At 41.4% G+C, this 19,018-nt stretch overlaps 1 protein-coding gene across 11 annotated transcripts in view; it reads right to left on the bottom strand.

Moving 5' to 3' along the window:
* The window catches only part of LOC6033422 (cell wall protein RBR3), a 623,466-nt gene that overhangs the window by 226,386 nt on the left and 378,062 nt on the right, over positions 1-19,018 (bottom strand). Inside the window, exon 1 of one of the 11 annotated variants that reach the window (XM_038250161.1) lies at positions 2,478-2,651. The exons of the other annotated variants lie outside the window; for them this stretch is intronic. The gene's annotated coding sequence lies outside the window, so the exon portion shown is untranslated. Of the gene's footprint in view, positions 1-2,477; positions 2,652-19,018 lie in introns of those variants that run through there. 11 annotated transcript variants of the gene reach the window in all.

Below are 19,018 nucleotides of genomic sequence, written 5' to 3'. Positions count from 1 at the left end.
ATACGCCCGGGTGAGTGAATTTGAATGGGATGTGTTTTGCCACGGTGGTAGGATTTTTGTCAAAATTGTAAAGGGTGACTTTTGAGGGAGAAAAAATATGAAAATGTCCTGGCACGTGTCCTGGTGATGGAAGTCAAATGAGGGATTGAAAAAAACCTTTTTTTTTAAACTTCCAAGTTTCTTCGAAAGCATTCGTCCCGGCACGCAAATTAGACCCGAATTCCCTTCGCTGCATTGCGTGAAGCATACCTTGCAGGCGCCTTCTCTCGCATAGCACCCATTTCGACTAAAATAAAATCCAAAAAGCAACCATTCCAGAATTTAACATTCGCACTCGCAAAAACAACCAATTCAAGACGCGCTCGCACCTTGATTGGTAACAATAACCATTTCCAGCACGAGAGAGAACCTTCTCGCCATTGTGTTCGACACCTTGGCGCGCCGGAAAATTGCGGAATTTCCACCGAGCAATTTTCCGTCTCTTTTATCGCGTTGGAACGAGAAGGGGGCGTTTGGCAACCTTGCTGGCTTTTAGGCAGGACTTTCCCCAAAAGGCAGGCAGGCAGGCAAATTCAGGCCCAAATTCGTTCGCTAAACACATTAAATATATTTGGCACGCACCTCTTTGTCGGCTGCGGATGTTGGGAAATGCGTGGAAAGACACTGTGAGAAAATTCGTTGAAGAAAGTTGAAAGATTGGATCACATTTTGGTAGAGGGACGCTTAGCAGGCGTCTCAGCTTTTCTAAAAGGGGTTTCATCTTAAATAGATCAAGTTGAATCTAATTTATTTGATCCTTTACGCTAATAGGTGAAAAAACTTTTTCAAAATTTGAAAAATTAAAATTGATAAACAGAATTCCAACAGAAAAGCATTTTTTATGAGACGCTTAAAGTACTTGAGCGTCTTGATTAGTTAAAAATGTGGATCATTTAGCAGTGTTCTGTGTAGCTATTCAGTGGCCTCGAAACTTCACTAGAATGTCAATTATAACCAGAAGTTACATTAGTTAATCTATTAAATATAATGAATAATTTTTAATACTGAGACGCTTAAATCATGTAAGCGTCTCATTTAGTTGAAAAGCTTTTTTATCTTTAACTGGTTTGCGTGTTCTATAAAGTGTTTCAGTAGACGGAAACATATCAAAATAACAACTGAACACTCTGGTTTTTTTCCCGAAATAAATGAGACGCTTAAAAGAATCTAAGCGTCTCATGCAGTATAAAATTCTATTAAAAAAATCAGTATTTCAACTCGGTGCTACCATTTTTTTTCACAGTTCCCAGAACTTCCCCAGTCTGCTCCGCGCGGGCGATCATTCCACCGGAACCCCACATTTCCCGGGCCCAATTCCGCGGAAGAGCCTTATTCCCTACCCTATAATAATATCAACTCGCGCCACACACAATCAGGCAGTTTTTTCGCGGCGGGAAGTGGGTGGCGTGCGGCAACGGATGTTCTGTTATCTCATGAACCACCGCCACCACTTTCACTGCCGCACACACAATTAAGACGTTTATTTTCCATAACGCAATCAGAGGAACGCACGTGGGGAGTCGTGATGCTACAGGCTCAGTTATCACCTCTAAGACGCGTGGAAAATGTGTTTAAGTTTGGGGAGGTTTCAATTTCGAGGAAGGATTGGATTACCTAACTTTGGAGTGCTTGAAACGGAATTTAAACAACTTTTTAAGGTTTTTTGATGTTTGAGATATTACGAAAAATCGATCAATTTCAAACATAATAGTTCAAATGATCAAATTTGACATTAAGAGACCTCGGCTTAAGTCCCCAGAATCCATGGAGGCATTGAGGACATCAAACTACTTCGTAGAATAAGTCGTGGAATACTTTGTAGCTCTAATCCCCTTCAAAAGTCTACGAACTCCTCTGTATTCAAATCTATGGATCTGATCGATGTCCCCGGCTTCTCCAATCACCTCAGAGACCTCGACAAACGATTTCCTTCATTCGGTGTTGCAAAGAACCTCACCGCTTTCGATATTGATCGAGTTCAAAATGACACCTGAAGCCTTAAAAGCTCCTTTCGAGCAGGTATCACTTAATTACCACAGGTTGAGCAACCAAAGTCGTAGTCTTTAATTTTAACAACCCGCCAGGAGCCTCAGAAGCACCCCGTTGCCACCAATTTGGCACGGTACACGTGTCTCTTCGCTCATGTTTAGTTTATAACATTATTCATTTTATTATTTACACATCCATTCATCCTGATCGCTTAACGACGGAGTTTTCGCTCACACACAAACACGTTCGCCCCCACTTGAAGCAAAGTCTCATCGTCTTCCGAGCAGTTTGGCTTTTAAAATAAATTTCTAATCTCGCACGCGTCTTCTTGCCGACCCAGATTTTGTGTTTATCCAAATCGCTCTCTCCGGAGGTGGGGGGGCCCTCACACATAATTAATAAATGTGATGAAAATCTACCAAATTTCACCAGGAAAAAAAAATACTTACAACACCACAAGAATTTCAACACTCACGACACGACCGAGACGCTCAGCGCAACTGACAGAATTTTCCCCACTTTTCCTACGAAAAACAGCTCGCGACGACGACAGTTCGCGACGACTTGTCCAAGTTCTGCGTAACACAGACCGTCACCCGAAAACTCTGTCCAACGACTAATAACAATATCGACGCAGTGGATCCAGAACATATGGAAAAACGCCCCCGTCGTCACGTTGTCGCCAATTTTTGATTTTTTTTTTCCTTTCTCTCGCTGGAAAACTGCTCGGGAAGCCATTTCCCGATTTTTCCTTTTGAATGGTGTGTTTTTTGTCCCACCTCCACCGCCCTCTTGGCACCGCAAAGTCGTTTGTGCTGGGCAAAGTTTTAAAATAAACGGACGGCCCAGAACTGGCAACACTGGCGCAAGGGGCGCTTGGACGGCGGTGCGCTTGGGACAGTTTTGCGAAGAACGGACCGATGACGACACGCTGGGTGACCGATTTACCGGGAAGAACTACAAGTGCAAGTTGGTCTTCTCTTGTACACTTTGCCGGGCGTTACATCGAGCGAGCACCTCCAAGTTTGTTGTCGGTGGGTGGGTAGGGTGGTTCTTAAGAACATTATATTTTATTCAAATCTAATTTTGAAAATAAAAAGTTATAAAGAGACGCTTAAAACAGTTTAGCGTCTCACTTTTCATCAATAATTCATGTTCAATGCAGAACCATACGCTTTACAGATTCAAATTCATACAATTTTTAGCGTACGGGTCACCCATGCCTTACATTGCAACTAGATTTGATTTGATCTGTTGAAGTTAATCTAGATTTAGAGCAATGAGACGCTTAAAGCAATAGGCGTCTCTTGTATCACTGTAAGCGTGATGTCGTCGGATATCGAAAATAATTTAGGAAAATACCAGCTTGATTTGCGTGGATCCGTTAGAATAACAACAAATTTAGATGAAAAGACGCTTAAAATAGATAAGCGTCTCACTTCTCATGTATTTTTCGAATTTTTAACAAAATAATATGCTCATAATTTCTAATTTAAAGAGCGTATTAGACGAGGGTCATCCATGTTTTACATTACAGCGTAATCTGAGTTGATCATATGAAGCTAGGACAGAATTAGGTAAGTGAGACGCTTAACATTTTAAGCGTCCTTTTTATCATTTCAAGCATGATATTGTCGGTAGAAAAAATTGGTTCGACTTACAGTGTTCAAACATTTTGTGAACATTTCACAGAACACTGATGATAGACCTTCTAAATATAGTGATTAAATTTGAGTTAGTCTGTTATGGTTGCTGAGAGATTTTTAGAAATGAGACGCCTAAAGTTATAAGCATTCGTTTTATCATTTCAGGCTTGAGAAGATCAAGTCTGATATACCTTCAGTAGTGTGGTTCATGGCCCCTTGGAAATGCAAAAATGTCAGCTAGACCGTTGCATTGTTGATAAAATCATTGTTCTATGTCTACAGAAGCTCCCCTGAAATGTTCAGCCAATTTTGTTTTGGATTCATTGAAGCTCTTTAGCATTTAAGTTTGTATGCGATTTTCATAGAGTATCTTCACCTTTTTACATTTTCTGACCGCAAAAATCATCTACTGAACCAAAATGTCTGAAACCTTAGATATATATCAATAATAATATGGGGAACAATTTTCTAGAACACCCCAAGTTGATCTAAGCCGAACTGACTTAGTTATAAGTGGATTAAGTGAAGGTGTCGATGTTGTATTTTCCAAAGGGCCTCTTTTTTTTTTCCTTCAGTCTTCTAGAAAATGCCCCTTAGCTGGCGAAAATTCATCAAAAAGTTGACTGAAACCTTTGTTTTGTTTTTCCTTTCTTTAGATATTTGAAGTAATGAGACGCCTAGATTTCAAACGTTCATTTAATCATTTCAGGCTAGATACTGCTCGATCTAATAGGCAATCAATCTTCTAGATAAATAATAATTGATAAAAATCATGAGAAAATTTACAGAAAGTAAAGTTTTTAGTTGCTCAATGATTTTTGGTTTTGAGACGCCTAAAATTATAAGCGTCTGTCTTATCATTTAAAGCAAGATATCAAAAAGTAGATCAAGTCCGATCGGATTTCAGTCTTCTAGAGCTAGTAAAGTAAAGTTGGTTAAAGTTCATCAGAAAAATGATTGAAGCTATATGTTTTTAAGTTGTTTAGAGATTATCAGTCATGAGACGCCTTTATTCGAAGCGTTCGTTTAATCATTTCAGGCAAGGTAATGCCAGTAGATCAAGTCCTGTCTTCTAGAAAATATAAAAATCTGTAAAAAATCTTCAGAAAAATCACTGAAAGCTGAGTGTTTAGTTGCTTAGAGATTTGTTGTAATGAGACGTCTAAAATTTGTAATGAAACGCTTGATATTGCCAGTAGATCAAGTTCGATCGGCATTCAGTCTTCTAGAAAAAAGTATACTTATTGAAAATTCATAAAAAATGGTTGAATCTATGTGTTTAGTTGTTTAGAGATTATCAGTAATGAGACGCCTAGATTTGAAGCGTTCATGTAATCATTTCTGGCTTGTTATTACCAGTAGACCAAGTCCGACCACCTTTTAGTATTCTAGTTGGTAAAAAATCATTAGAAAAATGACTGAAAGCTGTTTTTAGTTGTTTTGATTTTTTCAGTAATGAGACGCCAACAATTTGAAGCATCCGTTTATCAATTCAGGCTTAAAGATAGATCAAGTCCGATCGACTTTCAGTCTTTTAGAAAATTAAGATAATATTAGTTGCCAAAAAATTCATCATAAAAATAAATTAAAACTGTGTGTTCAATGGCTTAGACATTACTATTTAAGAGACGCTTAAAATTTTAAGCATCCGTTTTATCATTTCGAGCTTGATATAACCAGTAGATCAAGTCAAATCGACTTTTAGTCTTCTAGAAAATGTATAGTTGGAAAAAATCATCAGAAATTTGACTAAAAGCTAAGTTTTCAGTTGCTTAGAGATTATTTAGTAATGAGACGCCTAAAACTTTAAGCGTCCGTTCAATCATTTCAGGCTGATATTTCCAGTAGATCAAGTCCGTAAAATTCACCAGAAAATTGTTTTCAGACCACCCTACCGTTCAAGCCAGCAACTTTTCCATCGAAAATAACAACCAAAGTGTCCACCGTCACCATTGATTTATGTTAATTCAATTTTGCCCCGCGACGGGGGTCGTCCCGCAGTTATGTCACGGGACCACCCCAACCTGTCACCCCCCGAAAAAGATGCACCTTGTTTCGCATCGATTCTGAGTCGGAGATATTTGGCAGCATGTGGACCATCTCTCGGAATGTGTACATATGGAAAACGCGGTGATTATTTTCAGAAGCGCACCCACACCGGGATTGCCACGGGTAATTATAGAAAATCTATTGGCGTGAAATGTTCGCGCACGCCGAAATGAACTAATGATGGCCGACGTGTGGAAGGTGATGAAGACATTTGGCGCGGGATTTTTGTTGTGCGAAAACGGGAAAATTAGATGCAGATGTGGGGAATTGGGGGCGTTAGATTTGAAAAAAGGCTTCTAAAAAAACTGCATTTTGATACGAGTTAAAACATCGATTGCTATTTTTTAGAAAAAAGGGCGCTTAATGAAGTAAGCGCCCCTTTCCTAACAAAAATCTCCAAAGCTCTGTTAGTTATAATCGAATCAAGTTTGAGTGTTCTACAAAGTTATTCAGTGGATGAAACTACATGATAATGATGAAGGAAAACTTTGTTTAGCTGACGTTGGACAGACTCTAGAGCATCTTTTTAGACATTTTTCTATGCCCTTTTTCATATCACATTGAAAAATATTGAAATCTGTACCTTTTAAGCCATAATCCAGTAATTTTGTTTGCTCAATTTACCTGAGAAGAGAAAGAAGAAAGTACAAAGTTAATTTAAAACAAATCAGCATATCAAAATTTAGCCGGTAACTTTTCAAATCAAGTGCAAAACAAACATTTTTTCATCGATTTTTCCCCATTTCGGAAAACGTATCTCTTCTGCACCATTCCTATCCAACTCAAGCAAAGAAACCCACTCCACCACCACCCTTCGTATGGGTTTCCAATCCCAACCCATGGTCGTTCGTTTGTCGAATTTAAGTCAAAAATCTGATTTATTGCTGGAGATCTTTTCTCGGTAGCATGGAAGAGCCCTTACACCACACACAACCTCTCCCTTTTTTTCCCCAGTCGTCGTCGTCTTCTTCATCCTTTCAACAACCGCTGAAGATCCCAAAGTCTTGAAAAATTTGAAGAAAAGCGAGAAAGAAGCCCCAGCATAAATATCACTGACACATATTTATACCATAAATTTTGCGAGCCCGAACTGATCCGGTTCTCTTTCCCCTTCTCAAATCTAAAAAAAAAATAAGAAAAAAAATCCTTCAACTGGGTTAACAAAAAAAAAATCCTTTTCCTTCCGCTGTCGGCGTCTTCTTCTGGCGAATGTATTTGCCAAGAGTCCAAGGATGAACGTGTTGATCCTGTTTTCCTAACACTTATTGCAACAACATCACAATCTCGCACGAAGCTACGCTTGAAAACGGGGTTCGCAGACCCTCTTCCCGGAAAGGAATCTTCTTTTTTTTTGCGTTCGATGAACCATTTCCAGCATACATGATTTGACTCGGCACCGGAGGGATAAAACTTTAATTCCGAGAATAACCTTCGGCGGGGTCCGGTTTTTGGTTGATCTGCTTAGGAATCATAAATGGGATCATCGAAATTTGATACCGATAAACAAGATTGTGTGTGTTTGGTTTTGCGGGTTGAACGCCACCTTTGGAAAAGGTGATTGTGGATTGGATTGGTTTCAAGGTTGGAATCCGTAACTGATACCTTAAAGCCTCATAGAAGCTGAGTTTATCGAAGTTTTGAGAAATGAGACGCCTATTGAAGTACCTTAGCGTCTCAAAGCAACTCTCATAATCTTTAAGCGTCTCTTGGCTTAATTAAGCGTTTCTTTGCATTGCTTAGTGTCTCCTCTAATTTTTTCAAGTCTCTTTTCATTTCTTAGCTTATCTTTCCATCACTACAAATCTTATCAACAATTCTTAGCGTAACTAATCTTACTTAAGGTTTCAAGCATCTTCTATCGTCTTTTGATTACATTTAGCGTCTCTGTTCATTACTAAGCGTCTCCTAGCATTAAATAGCGTCTCATCACAACTTTTCAACATTTCTTTGCATTTTTTTTTTATTTTCGACGTCCTCATCTATTCTTGTCGTCTTAAAGCGTCCCTTAGCATTTTACATTGTCTTTTTTAATGTTCTGAGTATGTAAGCTTCATTTAGCGTCTATTAGCCTTTCTAACCGGCTCATAGCGTCTCTTAGCATTTCTTGCAATTTCTTTGCATTTCTCACCATCTTTTAACGTATATTAACATCTCTTCAGTTCATAGCATTTCTTTTCATTTCTATCGTCTTTTTTCATTTCTTAGCGTCTCTTAACTGATTCAGTATATTTAACGATCCACATCAACCAGAGCTTTTGCACTCAGATTTTTGTCACAGACATTTTAGTATCTTCAAAACTACTGGTACTGTCGAAATATTGTTTTATTCATCCCCAAAAATACTGTCCACAAAGTAATTTCCAACAAAGTTTGCTTATTTTTACAATCATTTTGTTGCAGGATTGGGTCCGTAAGTTTGACAATTTTGGAATGAGAAGACAACAACAACATTCGTTGCTGTGCACCCTTAAGCGTCTCTTTTCACCTTTTAGCGTCTTAAGCGTTTTTTGCCGTCTAATAGCATCTTATTGTGTCTTATATCGTCACTTGTGTGCTATCTTGTGACACGTCCTATCTTTTTACAGCAAACGTGTCAACACTCAAGCGACGATATGTCTATAAGCTTCTCTTTTCGTCTCTTAGCGTCTCTTAGCATCTCTTGTCATTTCTTTGCAATTCTCACCATCTTTTAACGTATATTTGTTTTTTTTTTTTCAGTACTTAGCATCTCTTTTAATTTCTTAGCGTCTCAAAGCATTAAATTTCATCTTCAAGCATCGTTAGCGTCTCTTGGCTTCTCTTAACGTCTAATAACTCAGCAATTGTTATGATTTCTTATATTGTCTTAACTTATATTAACCTCACATGAGGTCTCTTCTTATTTCTTACATTCTCTTTCTATTAACGACATCCTCAAATGTTTAAGCGTCTCTTACCTTAATTAGTGTCTCTGAGTATATCTTCAAGTGTCCCTTAGCGTTTCTTAGCGTTTTACATAGTCTTTTGAGACTATTCTTTTGGGTATGTAAACTTCATTTAGCGTCTCCTAGCCTTTTTTTAGCGTCTCTTAGCATTACTTTCATTAGTAAGCATCTCTTTTTGTTGATTATTGTTTCTTCCTTGTAATTGCAACTCTGTTCTTTGTTAGGGCCTAAGCAGTTTTTTGCTTCAATAAGCCCTCTAAGCGTCTCTAACCGTCTCTCAGCGTCTTTTAGCATCTATTTGTGTATTTATATATATATGCCTCTGAGCGTCTCTTAGCTTCATTTAGTGTCTCTTAGTTTATTTAAGCGTCTGTTAGCATCTCTTTTTATTTCTTATCGTTTCTTACTTTTAGCATTTCATCGCGTCTCTTGCAATTCTAGTGGCTCTTGGCATTTCTTAACAACGAACAACTGTTAAAACTGTTGCAACTGAATACTTTAGAGCTGTAACGAAATTTTCAGAAAGAGACGCCTAATTTTCTAAGCGTCTCATTCATCATGTAAAGCTCCGGGAGAAGTCCTATCGTTTCAAAGTGTTCTACAAAGTTTTTAAGAGAGCAAAAACACACAAAAGTATCCAATCCAAGGCGCTATTCCCAACATGTAATTCACCAAAAATTAACAGTTATCGCTGCTGCACAAACTACCTGTTCCATCACCCTGCAATTATCTCCACCAGACAATCCGGCGCCGTCAACGGGTGCCACGCGAGAGTAATGCTCCTTCACGCAAAGTCACCATCCATCTTTCCACCGCTCTCCAACTGCACCCATCAACCCATCCCATCTCGCCGGGGTAATCCCCCAATTATTTGTCAGTAATCCAAGCGTTGCCCTCCCCCACCCGCTATCCCCGCTTGCAACAAAGTCATCCCAAGTCGACTCTCTCGGCGAGTAATGAATTCCTAATTTGTTGACGACGAAGACAACGACGAGACACTATCTTCGGTTGGCAACCCGGACAAATCCCTGCGAAAATAGTTGGGTGCGCGACCGCAAGGGCTGCCAACCGAGCGAAAAATTGACATGTAAATCTTCGCTCTTTAACCTCACATTCGTTGGCGGTGGCGTCGGCGACGACGACGTCTTGGGAAGTAATCCCGAAGACGGAACGCCGAGAGTGGGGTTCTTTTTTTTTTTTTTGCTCCTCTGAGTAATAAGTTGCCCGGCTTAAAGCTCGAGAAAGTCCTCCGTCATCGTAACGGGAATCCTTCCGGAGATTGGTAGGTTGGTTGAGGGAAAGTCTTGAGCCAGGGAAAAACAGGATTCAATATAAATCAAACGAGAAGAAGCACCGTATTAGAATATTAATCAGCTGGGGCAGGATCCTTCACACTTGAGGAGAAGACTACCTCAAACGGAAAGGAGGTACCGTTGGCGGAAGTGTCTTGTAGCGTCTGTGAACTTTTGCTAGATATATGTTCGTTTTGTCTGTTCTCTAGAGTAAAATATCTAAGCGTCTCCAGGCGTCTCAGCAGCGAATCTTAGTGTCTTTTGGCATATCTTTAGCGTTTCTTAGCGTCTCTTTCACGACTTACAAGATCCTCCAGCATCTCTGAGGATCCCTTTGGTGTCTTTTAGTTTCTCTAAACGTCTGTCAAGTGTCTTTGAACGTATTTTGGCATCTCTTAGCGTCTCATCATAACCTCACCCAGCGTTCTGGAGTTCTGACTAGTTTCTAAGTCAATAGACGTTTACAGACGTAAGCAGACGTTAACAGACGTTAGCATCTCTTTGGATCATTAAGCGTCTCTTGACATCTCGTAACTTCGTTTAAGGTTCCTCCAGCGTCTTGGTACGTCTCTCTGTCCTTTATGATCCCTCACCATCTCTTGGCGTTTTCAGTGTCTTTTCAGCGTCTTTTTTACGCCTTTTAGCATCTCTTAGCGTCTCTTTAGCGTCTTTTCAGCTTCTCGTAATTGTCTTTGAGTGACTCTGTTCGTCTTTTTGCATATTTCGTTGTCTGATAACGTTATAGCACGTTTCAGTTATTCTTAGCGTCTCAGTAAGTCACTCAGCTACATTTGGCGTCACCTAGTGTCTTATAGTGTCTCTTAACGTAAATAAAATTCTCTTCTATGCGTCTCACCTCTGTATGTCTCTTCAGCGACTTTAACTCTTCAATGTATTTTAGCGTCTCAGTACAACTCTCAGCTACTTTAGGCATCACCTAGTGTATTCAAGCGTCTCTTCAGTTTCTTTTAACGTAAATTTAAGTCTTTTTTTGCATCTTTCCAGCATCTTTGCATGACTCTTCAGCGACTTCAACGTCTCTTCAGTGTACCTTAGCGTCTCAGTACGTCTCTCAGCTTAGTTAGGCGTCACCTAGGGTATGTTAGCGTCTCATTGCGTCTTTTAAGGTCTTGTATCATCTCCAATTGTTTTTGGGGTCATTTTGTGTCCCAATAGCATTGCTAATCATGACCAAACCTCCTCCACTTGACGGTACTCCAAGAAAAAAGCATCTCCCGGAGAGGTATGTTGCCTCACTCCTCGCTTTTCCATCTCCAGAACCATGTTACACACACACACAAGACGCCCGGAAGCGGGAAATTATTTTCCGTACGCAGCCAGCCACACTGTATTATTTATGTTCCAGTTGAGAGGACGGGTGTCGTCTTCCGGGTAACCCCACGCGTGGTAAGAATAGTCGGATTTCCATCATAGATGACGGTGGCAGCGGTAGGAGAGAATACTTTATATTATCTGCGAGTTCCGGTCCTCGAGAGCGAGCTCGGTGACAAAAGGCGGAAACCTCTTTTTTTCTCCACCGTCGGTAGATCTTCGAGACCTTGTGATAATATAATATGAAAATACTCTCACATAAATTCTTCTGCGAGGCCCGGGGAGGGCGAAGGGGTTGCGCTCTGGCGCATACCAAACAGCTGCTGCTGGAACCGGCGGCCTGTCAGAGGACGTGTTTTTCGCATTTTCAGTTCGAGTTGCATGATAAGGTAGTCGACATTGCTGGGCCGAATAAATCATGTATTAGGTGAAGAGCGGTCCGGCTTGGCAGATCCTTGGGAGATGGATGGAGATAATTTAGTTGCGAATCCCTTAGTCGGCGGGAGTTGGACGACCCTTTTTTGGCAAAGGGGATTTGTACGTTGACTGAGGTCAGAAGATGGGGTTCTGACGATTTTTCAAGTTAAAAGAGGTTTTCAAACGAATGCAGACGTTAGCAGACGTTATCAGACGTTATCAGACGTTTGGCGTTAGCATTCGATGAAAACCGCTATATTGCATCTCCAGATGTAAGTGGGCGGAAACAGACGTTATCAGAGGATAATATGCGTTTCAGACGACTTCACAGATATAAGCAGACGATGACAACCGTCAGAAAAGATCAACGAGTGTTAACAGAATATTAACCATGTTTTGTTAGCCTTCCTCTAAACACAATTTAATTAAACAGATTGCAAATTTGTTCCGCCATGATATCCTGTTAAAAATACAAAACTCTCGTTTGTATTTATTTTAAAACGCCCCCGGCAAGACAAAATTTCTGCTCGGGCAGAAAAGTTGTACAATTTTGTTCCGTCTTCCAGATCCGGTTCCCACGACGGCGGCTCCAAATGATGATCCCGTACGAGTGTGTTCATTTGCATAACCCCCCAACAGGTATGCGCTCGTTATCCTGCTGTAGTTTCCCCTGGCAAATGCATTAGTATTTAGCATTCAAACTCCAAATTGTTATCTTGAGAAAAACGAAGCCCCGGACATAAACGATGTGTAGCAGATGGAAATTGTACACCGAAAAAAAAAAAACAATTTTGATATTAATTTTATTGAAAACAACATACATACAAAAATTCCATGAATTTTACATGCATTACCAAGTAAATTTACTTTTTATGTAATTTTTATTGCAGTGCACCCCCCTTTATTCGCATTGGTCGGAAGATTAATTCAACATGATGCTGCTGTGCCACCCACGCACATGCCACAGCAGCTCGATACGATTTGCAGAACGATGCACACAAGTGCCACATGTTTTGGTCACTAAAGGAGAGGAAGGAGGGAGAGGGAGGGGAGTTTAAGGTGGTTTAGGATCATTTGCATTTTGCGTACAAATGATGGTCACTACCGCTTGCAATGGGGAGTATTATCCGGCTGTGGAACTTTGAAAATCCAGGAGGTTTTAGGTTTAAAACACACTTTGAATTGATGTTGCAATTTTACCTGCAATTGCATGTAACATTTTGCAATTAAAACTCTCCGTTTTGATTAAACCTAATTATTTCTATGATGATTTTATATTATCAGTTATGAGCGAAAGTCATGAAATATCAATAAAATTTCCATGTTAAATTATTTTACATGTAAATTCATGTAAAAACTGGAATTTTCGTCTGAGTTCATGAAAAATTTCAATTTATGTCACTTTACATGCAGATTCATGTGAATTTTCACATGTTTAACAGGAATTCATTAATTTGAAAATTAATTGCAATTTTTTTCTCAAAAATCATCATCATTATCAACATTTAAACGTACACGAATCGCACGTAAATTTACACATTTTTCTCTGTTTCCACTCCAACTTTCAGGTGAAAAACTCCCTGGAATCCACTGATAGTGCCCAAACGTCCAAACTGCTACACAATTTACCACCACACAGTTGGTTCCACCAACCCGAACGCTACACGTGTTTTCTGCGACGATGACGACGAGCTGACCATATTGGAAATGTTCTACATTTATTGATGTCCCCGCTGCCGTACTACCACCACACGTGTATGTTTTTCACATAAACGCTCGGACAGTTGTTGGTGATGATGATCCTCGAGCTGCAGGTTCCGGGATATGTTCAACGGGGTGGTCAATTTGCATTGCTTTGCGGTTAGAAACGGAGTTCCTCTACCAGAGTGTGTGAGGCTGTGTTAAACGTTTTGTGAGGATGTGTGTGTGAGCGTTTTTTTGTGCGCTCATGAACGCATGTTTTACTAGGGTGTATTTGAACGTTGGACGATTGGTTCTTTGTTCTCGACTAAAGAGTATTTAGGTTCTGTATGTGTGTGTCCTCTTTAAAGAGTTGGAATGCTTTGAAGAAACGATCAGTCTAAACATTTAATTGTCATTTGTCATTTGTCAATTGTGTTGGTTGTTGGTTGTTGGTTGTTGGTTGTTGGTTGTTGCACCCAAAATTCAGAGTCGAGATAATCGTTCTCTCAAAATTTATTGAGGGCTCAGTGCCAAAATCGATAGAATAATGGTACCAACTCACACCATCATAACAAATGAGTTCATTCGTTAGTTGAATCAAAAAATCTCCAACAAGTGTCATACATCGACTTCTGACTACTCCTTGGTCACCAAGCTGTGGTGGTCGAGGCAGCTAAGTCATTGGATTGGTTTATCAAAGGTCTCTGGTTCGATTCCCGTTGTCGACACTTTTGGTTTTTTGTTTGACGGATGAACTTTTTTTGCAAATGAACCTTGAGAGAATAGTTCTATCGCCCATCTCGAGCTGTGTTCTCTGCGTCCGTGAATGGTACCACTATTCTCTCGACTCGAGACCATCATTCTCTCGGACTAGCGCTACCAGTTTTGGGTGTGGTTGTTGGTTGTTGGTTGTTGGTTGTTGGTTGTTGGTTGTTGGTTGTTGGTTGTTGGTTGTTGGTTGTTGGTTGTTGGTTGTTGGTTGTTGGTTGTTGGTTGTTGGATGTTGGTTGTTGGTTGTTGGTTGTTGGTTGTTGGTTGTTGGTTGTTGGTTGTTGGTTGTTGGTTGTTGGTTGTTGGTTGTTGGTTGTTGGTTGTTGGTTGTTGGTTGTTGGTTGTTGGTTGTTGGTTGTTGGTTGTTGGTTGTTGGTTGTTGGTTGTTGGTTGTTGGTTGTTGGTTGTTGGTTGTTGGTTGTTGGTTGTTGGTTGTTGGTTGTTGGTTGTTGGTTGTTGGTTGTTGGTTGTTGGTTGTTGGTTGTTGGTTGTTGGTTGTTGGTTGTTGGTTGTTGGTTGTTGGTTGTTGGTTGTTGGTTGTTGGTTGTTGATTGTTGGTTTTTGGTTTTTGGTTGTTCAAATTGTTCGAAAATATTTGCAATAATTGTAAGCAACCTTGTTGCAACAACTTTTCTTCCCAGCTCGAGCAACAATGTCTCCAAACTAAATCTATTTTTAACCCAAATTTCCCCACCATAAACTCTACTTAAACACTGCACTGAATCCCCAGCCACATTCGCCAAACCGACTCAGTTCGGCAACAGTATGCAGCCAAAGTGCTGAAATTCGCAGCTTAGAGCGGGAGAGATACCGGAAACGAAATTGCAACATAAATTTCCCTCGCAGCTTTTCGGGTGCGGATACTTTTGCCGGTGCATTTTCTGCAACTTTGCAAACCTCCACTTTCCTCAGCCAGACTTGAGCCAAATGTATAAATTTGGAAGGCACTCGCATATTTTACGGTTTTCAGCTTCTTTTGCGAAGCCATACGAAATGTAGTCGTCGGTTTTCGGCGAGAAGAACTGTGACAGCAGTTTTCTTCTGGGTGACAACCTCCCCCCTTTTTGGCAAGGTAGTTACTGTCACACAGATGGAAATTTAAGTACGAACCTCGTTGGCGGAAAATGGCTGGAGTATTTATCGCGAAAACCCAGGACTGAATTCGAGGTCACGCAAAGATAATTCGATTTGGGGTCCGAAACCACGACCTCCGAGTTTGTTAGAACTGGTTCACATTGCGACCTGAATCTTTCAACGGATTTCTTAAGATTTCACAGCTTCACAGAACCGGATTTCAAACTGGACCAAAAGCAGTGTTCCCCTTTAAGAAAACAAAAAAAAACTACCCTCCCTAGTGGGAAAATAATCTAAAATCAACTTCATCCCTTAGGCGACCAGTTCAGTTTGTTCTGCTCGAAAGGAGTCCCCTTCGAATGCTAAAATTCTCCCTGGCACCCTGCTGTCTCATGAAATTTGGACAATGTCCTGCGTTCGTTGGATCGACCCAAAGTAATGGAATAAAATATTCAATAACAGATATTATCTCCCCAGGTGTGCTGTGATGGCCTCCTGTTTTGGGTAGTGTTTCTTCCCTCGCTGACCTAAGGTCAATATGTTTGTGCCCCCGTCGATATCTCCGGATGAGGGCGACCACGGCCGGACGCAGACCCCGATGCTAACGGACAAAGTGATACCGTGACTTGGCGTCTTTGGAATTTAGTCAAGACTTTTTCGTCTTCAAGCATTCTAGATTAAATTTTCAAAAGGTCATATCTGCATAGGAAACCCATGACAGAAATATAATCTAGAATTGCTGAATTCAGGACTTGGTGTCTTTCCTTCGTCAAGACTTGGTGTCTTTTCGTCAAGACTTGGTGTCTTTTCTTCAAGACTTGGTGTCGTCAAAACTTGGAGTCTTTTCGTCAAGACTTGGTGTCTTTTCGTCAAGACTTGGTGTCGTCAAAACTCGGTGTCTTTTCGTCAAGACTTGGTGTCTTTTCGTCAAGACTTGGTGTCTCTTCGTCAGGACTTGGTGTCTTTTCGTCAAGACTTGGTGTCTTTTCGTCAAGACTTGGTGTCTTTTCGTCAAGACTTGGTGTCTTTTCGTCAAGACTTGGTGTCTTTTCGTCAAGACTTGGTGTCTTTTCGTCAAGACTTGTCGTCTTGTAAAGACTCGGCGTCTTAAAAAATTTGGCATCGTCAAGTTTTGACGTCTCAAGACTCTGGTGTCTTTTCGTCAAGACTTGGTGTCTTTTCGTCAAGACTTGGTGTCTTTTCGTCAAGACTTGGTGTCTTTTCGTCAAGACTTGTCGTCTTGTAAAGACTCGGCGTCTTAAAAAATTTGGCATCGTCAAGTTTTGACGTCTCAAGATTTTGAACGTTAAAATTCACTCCAACTCACAGTCACAAGCCACATGTGTACGATCTTTTCGATAACTTTCGGATGTCGTGCTTAAACGGCATCCTCTCTTCTTGGAAAAGGGTCAACCCTTGTGCGGTAGGACTCCCCGCACTCTAACCAACCAAGTGAGTGCTTGTCGAGAATTTAGTTTTGTGACTGCGTATGTGTGTGTGGTTTCCCCCACTCGGAGAAGTAATGAGCCTGAAGTTCGAATAAATTCGAATTATTTTCAGTGAATTAGATTAAATTGCTTTCAGTGTTAATAGGCTTAGGAAAGGGTCGATATCTGGGAGCTGTTGCTCTTCCGGGAACAATGTGTGTGACCCTGGTTGAGGGGTTATCTGGAATAGGGTTATTTGAAACAATTGAGCGGAAGGTCAAATCGGGGGTCGCCGATATTCTCCAGATTAGGTTACTGAAAAATTATCGAACCCCAAAAATCGTGAGAATCTCAAATTCCAATTTCCCATGTGACAACTGCGGTTGATCTCAATTTTCCGCTCGATTTAGTTGAGCGTCTCCTTGCATTGCACAATTTACAACTGATGCCATCGGCTGCCCGCGGGTGACTTCTGATCCTGGACGGAGGGAAAAATGAATGAGACCGTCGGATTGGATAACAATGGGACATAAATACCCCTTTAGGGGCAAACGCAGTGCATCTGATGAGGAGTGGGAGTCCTTTGGGTAGTGGTGACACGGCAGGAAGTATTAGCATGGCATCACCCCAGGACACCGCCCGCCTGCCTTCCCAAGCCCAGTTGGCATTGAAGGTCTCGGAAAATTGATGTTGGACGGTGCGTTTGTTGCCTCCGGGACATATTGGGTGCAGCATCAGGATTGCATTTGGCACTGCTGGACAGCGCAGCAAGATGAAGGTGGATATCATTTACATCTTAATGCGGCATGTGGACTCATACTGGGTTTGGAACAAAGGATGAGGTCGGCTCAGAGGTTCCGCCATGTTTTTGAGTAGGTACTTACTGATAAGACTTTGAAGAATGTGATAATTACCTGTAAAAGAAGAAGAAAATATTTGTTTAATACATTTGAAATTGAAAACTGTTGCAACACTTGGCAACTGTTGCAACGCCTGTGACTTGTGCAACATTTTGTGAGATTTGCAATACTTAAGATTTATTCAGAAGTTTGAGAACTCCTGACCCCCGTCACAGCGTAGCAATGACAAAAGCCTACAGCTAGGCGACTCCAAGTTAGGGTATAAATTTGCAAATCCTTCACCACGACATGGACTCCCGCATGCCCGCCAGGAATGTCACGGCGACCAACGCGCGCCTGAGATAGTGTCAGAAGAAGAATGTGTCATTCACATATTAACAATCAAGCGGGACATTATTTACGACGCGCCTGTAGTTATGCACGCCAGCCCAAATCCGATATATAAAACATAATCCGGCAAAATGTAAATATGATTAACTCCCGGTCCCTTTAATTGTAAACAGAGAGAGAAAGCGGCCACGTGCCCTGCAGGGGAGACAATGGGCGCGAGTTATGATTTACGATCCCGGCGGGAAGAGGGGAGCGGACTCATATTGGTCACCGGATTCCGGGGCGGATGCACTTTGTTTGATTTCGAACTTCAGTAATCAAAGTGGCAAAAAATCGTCCCTCAGCCGGTCCCGCGAGATGGGAGGGATGTGGACAGTGGTCGCGCGGAAATTGCCGGCAAACGGGCACTTCCGGGATGCGTGGAGGAAGGACAATGCATATGTTGACTGTTGTGACAGGTCTGTGTCCAGTCAGCTGAGCTTATGAGTCGATTGACTGTACTCTGACTGTTGAAAAATTAAAATTTTCCAGCACAGAGCTGTTATCGTCACCTGACTGACTGTTGTCGTCTCCTGACTGACTGTTGTCGTCTCCCGACTGACTGTTGTCGTCTCCTGATTGACTGTTGTCGTCTTCTGACTGACTGTTGTCGCCTCCTGGTTGGCTGTTGTCGTCTCCTGACTGATTGTTGTCATTTCGTGACTGACTGTTGTCGTTTCCTAACTGACTGGTGTCGTCTCCTGACTGACAGTTGTCGTCTCCTGACTGATTGTTGCCGTCTCCTGACTGACTGTTGTCGTCTCCCGACTGACTGTTGTCGTTTCCCGACTGACTGTTGTCGTCTCCCGACTGACTGTTGTCGTCTCCCGACTGACTGTTGTTGTCTCCCGACTGACTGTTGTCGTCTCCCGACTGACTGTTGCCGTCTCCCGACTGACTGTTGTCGTCTCCCGACTGACTGTTGTCGTCTCCCGACTGACTGTTGTCGTCTCCCGACTGACTGTTGTCGTCTCCCGACTGACTGTTGTCGTCTCCCGACTATCTGTTGTATCTTGACTGTAGTCGTAGTTAGTGAAGTCCGTAATTGTAATCACTGACCCTTCTGTCCAAAACGTCCAACAAATTTCCCACAATCCAGCAAGCTGTACAGTGTCGTCCTGATCACGCACGTGACCACAACGTTGC

The sequence above is a fragment of the Culex quinquefasciatus genome, chromosome 2, assembly GCF_015732765.1.
Source record: "Culex quinquefasciatus strain JHB chromosome 2, VPISU_Cqui_1.0_pri_paternal, whole genome shotgun sequence".
In the NCBI taxonomy this organism is placed as follows: Eukaryota; Metazoa; Arthropoda; class Insecta; order Diptera; family Culicidae; genus Culex; species Culex quinquefasciatus.
The sequence above is the reverse complement of the archived record's forward strand: the minus strand, read 5'-3'. Positions and strand labels throughout refer to the sequence as shown.